Source organism: Canis lupus, chromosome 31 (assembly GCF_011100685.1).
Source record: "Canis lupus familiaris isolate Mischka breed German Shepherd chromosome 31, alternate assembly UU_Cfam_GSD_1.0, whole genome shotgun sequence".
In the NCBI taxonomy this organism is placed as follows: domain Eukaryota; kingdom Metazoa; phylum Chordata; class Mammalia; order Carnivora; family Canidae; genus Canis; species Canis lupus.
This window is the reverse complement of record NC_049252.1, coordinates 23,587,664-23,596,698: the sequence shown is the minus strand read 5'-3', so window position 1 is coordinate 23,596,698 and position 9,035 is coordinate 23,587,664.

Here is a 9,035-nt window from a genome sequence, read left to right as displayed (position 1 = left end):
AAAAATGGTAATATAAATAAAATGTAAATTTCTGTTAGTATGTGATATAGTTTAATGTGTTTAAATAAATATTGTCTTCCATTTAAATATGTGCTAGAAATCAATATGTTCATCCACTTTTTTAATGTCGAAAAGAATAAAGAAAAATTAGAAAATAGCCTAAACTGCCGATTAATCTAATGGATTTCTAGTTTCAATCATTATGCTAAGACAGAACTTCACTAGTAAAACATTTACAGACATATTTATATTTAGAGGAGATTTAGGCTCTTTTTAGTATGACTTATATATGTATAGGACATATAATATATTTCATGTCTGTATTTCTTTAAGCCATCACCATTAATCAGAATTACTAACAATATCTTTCAGTTTCTGCTATAAATAATTGTATCAGCCAAGCTGATTTGTCTCATGCTACACCAATAAGTATCCTCAATATCTTGAGTGGCTTAAAACACTAGATTATTTCCTGTGTAAGCTAATGTCCATTGCATACTGGGGGAAGGGTGGCTGGCATCTCAGTGTTTTAATGTCTTGAATACTGTCCATTGCCAATTGCTGGTTGCCAACCCTGAATGAAAGAAAGCTTTTAGCTCACAACCATCCTAGAAATAATCTGTATCACTTGTACCCCAGGCTCATGTTCTCGTCCAGCCACAGTAAAGCCTTGTGCCAAGAAGGCAGGGAAATGGGTGTATGTAGGATACAGCACAAATGACTAGCACTACTTAGGAAATGAAAGATATACAGGTAGAGTTATAGCGAATTTTCATTGCCCTCAAGATATCTATAATTTACTCAAAATGTAATCATTATGAGAGAAACGAGCTAGAGTTTTGGTTTTTGTTTTGTTTTTTTTTTTTTTTGGTTAAATAAAATGGTAAATTTTCTTCTAATTCATCCTCTTATTTCATCCTTTCTTTCTGAATGATGAGATCATATTTTATAACTTTTGCAAGTGTATGGCAAATGGTTAGTCAATATTTTCTTTAAATGCTTAGGGTCCAGTAACTGCCAGTACACACAATTTTCAGAAGTCACTCATGTCTTAAGCATCTCTATGCCTCGCATTTCTGAAGATGGAGATTCAATAAGTTTAACCATACAATTCAACTGAACACCACTCATCAGACTCATTTGAAAATCTCATAAATAAATCCAATATGACTCAGAGCCCAAGTGTCCTTAAGGTCTTCTACAAGACTAGTATGCTGTACATTTATTGGACTTTCAGCTTTATACCTGACAGCAACACGTTTAATTCCTCAGAACAGAGAGATAGATTGAACATCTTTTAGATGCTATGACTTCTTTATAATTTGGTCTATATTATTTCTGTTGAAATTGATTCTGTTACTTACAAATATAGGAGTCAGTTTTATTTTTGTAAATTTGCTGTGCTTCCTCTACCTGGATGCCATTAGATCACAATAAAGCTATTTCTGGTTGCTTTCAGCCACTTAAAGCTTTAACTGCAGTTAGGAATGGGATGCTAGGACAGAATTCATAGCAATAGAAGGTCTGAAGGGGTCTATGTTCCATAGTCATAACTTACATAGACTTATAAGACTTGATCATCTGGAATGACAACCCAAAGGATTAGGTGGACTGGTTTGGGTCCCTTAAAGAATGTGAGCAGAAGTGGAATTCATTTCAAACATTTTACATTGTTTTAATTTGAATTTTTCACCTGTACAGGCACCTAATTCTTTTGGTCGCTCCTTTGGCTTAGTGCGCTTGTGACTAATAGCCTTACCATTTAAAAACTGTCAACTTTTCAGAAATCAAGTGCTTTTCCTTATAAAATAAATTTAGAAAACTTTATGGAATGATATTCACATGGATAAAAAATTATAACACTTAATGACTAAATAATACTATTCCTTAGAGATGGTAGCTTCCGTAACACACAAAAAAAGGGCAGGGTGGGGTCAGTTTTACTGCTTCCACCTGTGCAATGCAGGCTGGAAGATGAAATAGAGTGATTCAAAATCATACTCAGAATAGAGCCTTTATTAAGCATTAGCTTTGCTTTAAAGTCTTTTTGGTTTTGCTATAATTCTCCATTCATTTAAAAAAAAATGACATGAGTGATGGAATCCATTTAAGCTCACGAAGACTTCTGTTTACTTGTATCTTTTTAAAATATGTACAGCTACTAAAAACTTCTATTTGCCACATATAAAATGTTTTAACTTATTATAAAAAATCCCATGATGATAGTACCATGTATGATGATAATAAGTAGAAATCATTTTACGTTGATATATTTGTGATAATTTGTTATATAGCAAAGAAAACTAATGCACCCTATGTGTAGATCTATTCTCCCATTTCACAAGCTTGATACTGTATTGAGAGATACCCTATATACAAACTTACAATAAAAGTTAAACTTACGGAAGTCTTTATAGGAGATGTCAAAATAGGTCAATGAGAGTTTAGAAAAAAGAGTGAGGAGTTCTTTCTGAAGGAATCAGGGGCACTTCATGAAGAAAGTGGACCTAGGTTTATTTAAAAATGAAGAAATACCTCTAGGTGAACATAGGAAGGGCATTAGAGCTGCTGGTTTTCATGAATAGAGATGCATTGGCAGCTGCACGGAGATTAGTGCTCTATTTACATGGGTATGTATAGTATGTGAAGGGGAATAACGAGGATTCAGGTTGAAGAGTAGTTTGGAGACTTGTAGATACTGTACCTAGTGTGGGTTATTACCGAAGCTGTTTTGATGGGGAAAGAGTTGAGATGGTTTTCTACTTACTACTTCTATGACCTGACATAAATTTCTAAACCTCATTCTTCCCATGAAATGAAAAAAGAGAAGACGCACCAAGTAATGTGGTTCATTCAGTGACAAAGGGACTAGGTGCTCAGAACAGGGAGGGATTGGAGATTATTATCCACAGCATCTCTGGCCATTGCAAGGAGAATAAAGTGGAGGAAAGAGGTTGCTAAAGGTAGGTTAAAATGTACTGTGTTGGCTTGTGGCCAGCCTGTGTTAATAGTAGTATGAGAGAGAGATAAGAGAAGCTGGAGGGATACAAAGAACCAAGCATACTTTCTTGTCACTGTCAAACATTTCTAAAAGCAAAAATAAAGCATTGCAAAATAAGAAAAGTTCAAAAATTTTTTTAAAAAAACACTAAAACATTCTTGTGTTCATTCCTGGATGAAATCTATTATTTGATATCATCACTACATCCAGTACTCTCATTCTTAGAGCTTCCTAAGGCAGAATTGATTTTGTTTACTAATGAAAGTGAGTAAACATTTTCAAACATGGAATGACGTGATCACATTTGTTCTTGAAGAACATAAGCATCATGACATGTGGAGGACAGATAGGAGTTGAGTAAGGTGGCAGTGGGTAGAGAGCTTAAAGTAGTATCTTGTAATCCAGTAAAGACACCTGAGGCCTAGATGAGAGCCATGATGGCAGGAATGAAGAGTTGTAGTTTTAGACACAACCCAAAGGGAGAATTTTTGGAATTTGGTGGGTGAGTGAACACATGACATAAATATGGAAGAAGTGATTCCAGTGGTATCCTTTTGTGTTGGTTCCCAAGAGCAGATGTTGCACATCTGTCCTCAATTTCCTGTTCAGTGACATCAAATTGTTACTTGACCACAGTGTGAATAATTACAACACTGGAATGGCAAACATTGCAAATTAGAACATTTTTTTTAAAGATTTGACCCATTTATTCATGAGAGGCGGGGGGAGAGAGAGAGGCAGAGACACAGAGGAAGAAGCAGGCTCCATGTAGGAAGCCTGATGTGGGACTTAATCCTGGGACTCCGGGATCATGCCCTGAGCCAAAGGCAGACGCTCAACCACTGAGCCACTAGGCATTCTGCAAATTAGAACATTTTTAATGAAAACTGCTGTTAAACATGTATCTCCACTTCACTGAATTCTTAGTTTTCAAGTGGGAAGTAAGTGGCTAGGAAGATGGTAGTTCTATTAATTGAGAAAAGTTAAGTTGAGAGAAGAAAAATTTGAATCAAAAAAGGTAAATGAGGTAAAAGAAGCATGAGTTTCTGGTGGAGAAAGAGGAAATAGGTAAGTGTGCCTTAGGGCCTCTTAAATTGCTTTTCCAGAGGTAAGCACCGTGCTTGGTACTTGGTTTTACATTCTTCTAATACCAGCTAAATGACTAACTTGTGTGGTCTTCCATAAGGAAATCTGGTAGGAGGTTAGAAATGCAAAATTTGAATTTAAAACTATATATACAACTGGACACATATACAGGGATTATCTATATGGGGTTGTAGTCGAAGTAGAGGCACAGAAGGATTTCATTAAAAGAATCTATGGAGGTATACATAGGAGAAGGTAGAATTTTGAGCAATTTATGACCAAAGGCATTTGAGAAGAAAGAGATAAAATGGTATTGCCAAAAATCTGGTAGGCAGAAGTGGGAGCCAGGCTGGAATGCTATGGATCAGACAAGGTTAAAATCTAAGAATCTTCCAGAGAATTTGATGAGTAGTGATCTGCAAGGGCTGTTGTCACTCAGATGATTGTATCAGAATCCACATTTAAAATCTCTCAAAATGCAGTCATCATCACAAGAATGACCTGGAGGCTTTGTTAACACAGATTTTGAGACTCTTCTCACAGATCTTGATGCAATAGTGGATTCATTCAGGATGTTTGTAGCCTGTTGTTTCAGAAACACTGTGGAAGGGATTAAGACATACTAGGGAATAGGATATAGAACTAAAAAGATTAAAAGCCTAGGATTCTTTTGTATTTTGACAGAAACGAGAAGAGAGAAGCATTGGACTCTTTACCAGAAGTGGGTTTATGAAGTATATTTTCAGGTTAGGAGTGAATTGAGTATGGTGATTAAAAGAGTGTGCAAATCAGAGAACAGAAAAAGACAATGATGTATAAGAAAAAGAGGAAAAATGAGTTGGTATAGGCCTATGGAGCAGAAAGAAGTGTGTACTTACTTTTGGAGATGGCCAGGGAGAGAAAAGACTTTGTTATTGAAGTAAAAAAAAAAAAAAGGAAAGTTTGTTAAAAGAAACATTTAAATGTCAAGCATATTGTACCATATTCAGGTGATAAAACTAACAAATATCACTTAATGTTTTCATCTGCATATCAAATAAAAATATCTAAGAGGAATATGATTTACTTTTAAGAATTGATTAGTTTTCCATTATGGTTAAAAATTCCATTCATACTCAGAAGGCTTTTTAATCCTTTTTTTTTCTTCCAAATAAATGCAGCTAAGAGCAAAGGTCTAGTTTTCTTTCCTAAAAATGGCTATATAATTAGGAAATCACTAATTAGATTAATTGATACTATTCTGGAGGTTTCAAACAGACATTTGGTGTAGTGATTTGATTAGAAAGGTGTTAGAAAGTCTGGAGGAGTGAAGAATGGAAGGAGTTTCACTCAGACATTAAAAAGGTACTCCTAGGATCCCTGGGTGGCTCAGTGGTTTAGTGCCTGCCTTTGGCCCAGGGCATAATCCTGGAGTCCCAGGATCGAGTCCCACATCATACTCCCTGCATGGAGCCTGCTTCTCCCTCTGCCTCTCTCTCTCTCTCTTTCTCTGCGTGTCTCTCATAAATAAATAAAATCTTTTTTTTTTTTTTTTAAAGAAGGTACTCCCATCCATGGATGGAGGCCACCAACTTGCCCTGGGAGCTGAGCCAATGGCACTGCTGTTGAAGCCCTTTTGTGGCACCACCCTTGTGCCACTTCTCAGACTGTGGATGATGCTGGCACCTGCGTTCCCTACTGTTGCACCTGCCTGAGCTGGAAGCATAATAATATCTCTCTTCTTCATACTTCCAGTTTATCACAGGTATCTCCACCAGCTAACTCTCACTTTGCAGTGGAGTTTTCGAAATATAGTTTGTAAGCATCTAACTCCTGTGATACTGAGAAGAGCACAAAAAGGTGAGAATGGGACACAGTGCTCAGTGAGAGACAATGGCCACACACTCATCTTTATCTTTCCAAATGAGAAAAAAAGATGCTCAAAAATATATAAGGATAATATGAATAATATGAGAAATGCTAGGAAAATACCGTATTAGAAGAGACTGAATGCATGTTAGCTGAGTTGTTCAGATGTCTTTTGTTCTGCCTTTTTTCATATATTTTTATTAGTGACCTAATCCAAAGCTTTTCCTATGACTACGGAAAACACACATACACACACACACACACGCACACATCTGTGTATGTATGTATGCATATAAGTAGCATATTTAAACAACAGTCATAGCATAGATTTGATAATTTATTGAGTTATTCAGGAACTATTTATAGAAAGTTTGCTTTGTGCATTTTATGAGGTTGGATGGAGATTTAAACCAATAATGTCAGCCAACATTTATTGAGAACTGATTTTGTGCTTGGAACTTTTCTAAGCATCTAATATGTTGTATCTCATGACATCCTTACAGCTATTCTATGAGGTAGGTACGCTTACTGTATCCATGCCACAAATTATGACAAAGTAACAAAAAACAACAAAACAGGAAACAGAGTTTATGCAATTTGCACAACATCAAATTTGATAGATGGTACAGTAATCAGAGCGATAAGAATTTTACAGTATGATAAGAACAATTAATATGTATTAAAACATTTTAACGTAAAGTAAAAGCTTCTATGTCCTATAAGAGTTAAATATACTTCCAGTATATTAATATATATAAATATATTTATATAAATATATATTCATATATCAAATATTAATATAATATATTATTGATATATTAATATATAAATATTAATATATATTAATAAACTGGAAATAGGGAGAAGAGAGTTATTATGCTTCCGCTCTGGTAGGTGCAACAGTAGGGAATGCAGGTGCCAGCATCATCCACAGTCTGAGAAGTGGCACAAGGGTGGTGCCACAAAAGGGCTTCAACGGCAGTGCCGTTGGCTCAGCTCCCAGGGCAGGTTGGTGGCCTCCATCCATGGATGGGGGTACCTTCTTAATGTCTGAGTAAAACTCCTTCCACTCTTCACTCCTCCAGACTTTCTAACACCTTTCTAATCAAGTCACTACACCAAATGTCTGTTTGAAATCTCCAGAATGGTATCAATTAATTTAATATATTACACACACACACATACATATATATTCCATGTGGCATAGAGATCAGCCACAGAAGAGCATATGACACTACTCCACCCTTTCTGAGATCATACTATTTCCCATAAGAGTCTCCATGATGATCTTTAAATGCTAACTCGGTTCCAGATCACTGCCTTAGCAGCTAGTTGTTTGGTTTAGTTTTTTTTTTTTTTTTTTTCTGATGGTTTGTGCAAACATCAGGTCAAGATGTCTCAGACAAATAAAGTAATGTTCACTAGGAACATTTGTAACTAAATGACAATGTTTAAATGATCAGACCCATTCCAACCATTAGAGTTTTTATTTTTCCAATATTAAAATTGTGACCATCTACATAACTCATGCAGCAATTCATGGAGGCAAATTTCATGGGCCTTTTCTTTCTTGTGATGTGAAGGAAAGAACAGTAGCAACTATTGACACATATTAGCCCTATAGCATCAAAGAATCTTTGATTAAGAATTATGATGGATAATAGAGCCTAGAGAAAGTGTGGAAGGGAAACTAAAGTGACAAATCTAGGTGTTTTGAGAGAAGAGAGTATGGGGATGGAGGTAGATGTGTGCATGTGGGTGTGGGGCTAAGAGTATGTGCCATAAAACACTCAAATTTATATAATTGTACAAAGATTAAAAACAATGAATAGGCTTGAAAATGAAAGAGAAAGAGAAAGTACCATTCCTCTGAAATTTTGAGAAAATATAACTGATTTTTTGCTTTTTTTTCTATTATCTTAAACCTTGGGTTACATCTTTTGTACAATACTTAAGAATGGATCATTAACTTCAGGGTTTCTAAGCTTCAGAGAAAGAACCTGTTCCTTTTAAGGATAAGATGTGGTCTGAAGAATTTTTGACTATAGGGCCAAGGAGAATCAGTATTAATATCTGCACTATTTTATATATTTCTCTGGGGAAACTTCACATCTGTTTTTCTATTTTATCCTCACAATAACTTTGTAAAGTGAGAAAGACAAATATTACACTCCTCATTTTATAGATGGGAATCTGGGGTCTATTAAGGTCAAATGACCTGGCTAACACCAAACAACCAAGATTAGAACCCAGAGCTCCTGACACATTATCCAGAAGATTTCTAGCACCCCAGTGCCTCCTATGTAGGCCTCTTGAAAGCAGCTCTGCAACAGAAGTGTAAGTTAACTTTTCTTCCTTTGAACAGGTTCTTTTTATTTGCTTTATTTTTCTGAATTAGGAATTTTCAGAGGGTTAGCACCTTAGTGTATGTACGATGGATTTTTCCTATTAGGTAACACTGCCCTTTGCTTCACCCGCCACACAGCAGGGCTAAGTAATTCTAAAGGAATGTTGTCATGCCAAAGACTCAAGAGAAAGTAGGTTGAGTAAAAATCAATTTATTAAAGTAAATCCAGTTTTTTTTTTTTGTTGTTGGTTATACTTTTAAGAGTCCCTTGGTTAAACATTAAGGTGTTCTTACCACAGAAATAAATAATAATTTTATGTGTTTGGATATATAGCAAAAGAGTAAAAAAGATTACACTTTCTGAAAATGTGACTGTTTACAAAGCCCTAGAATGTGTACTTTCAAAAAGCTTAGAAACCAAACTCATAAAAACACAAACAACAGTGCTTTGACACATAATATTAGACTGTAGAGTTATTTTGACGATTGAATAATAGTGCCGTATTCGTTTTTTCTCTTAATGATTCACTTGGTTAATTTGTTTGGTAAGTTCTATCAGACAGCTCTCAGAGATGGATTGGTTCCAGCGTTCATTAAAAAAAAAGATATTCATCAAGCTGAGATTAAGGTCTATTTTGTTTTCCTGTGGCCTAGAACTTGGCTTGGTTTGCTCCACGTGAGATGAAACTCATGTGATTTTCTTCGCTCTGCAATCTAATGTGTCAGTGTACAGAGGGTTCATAGTGGTCGGTC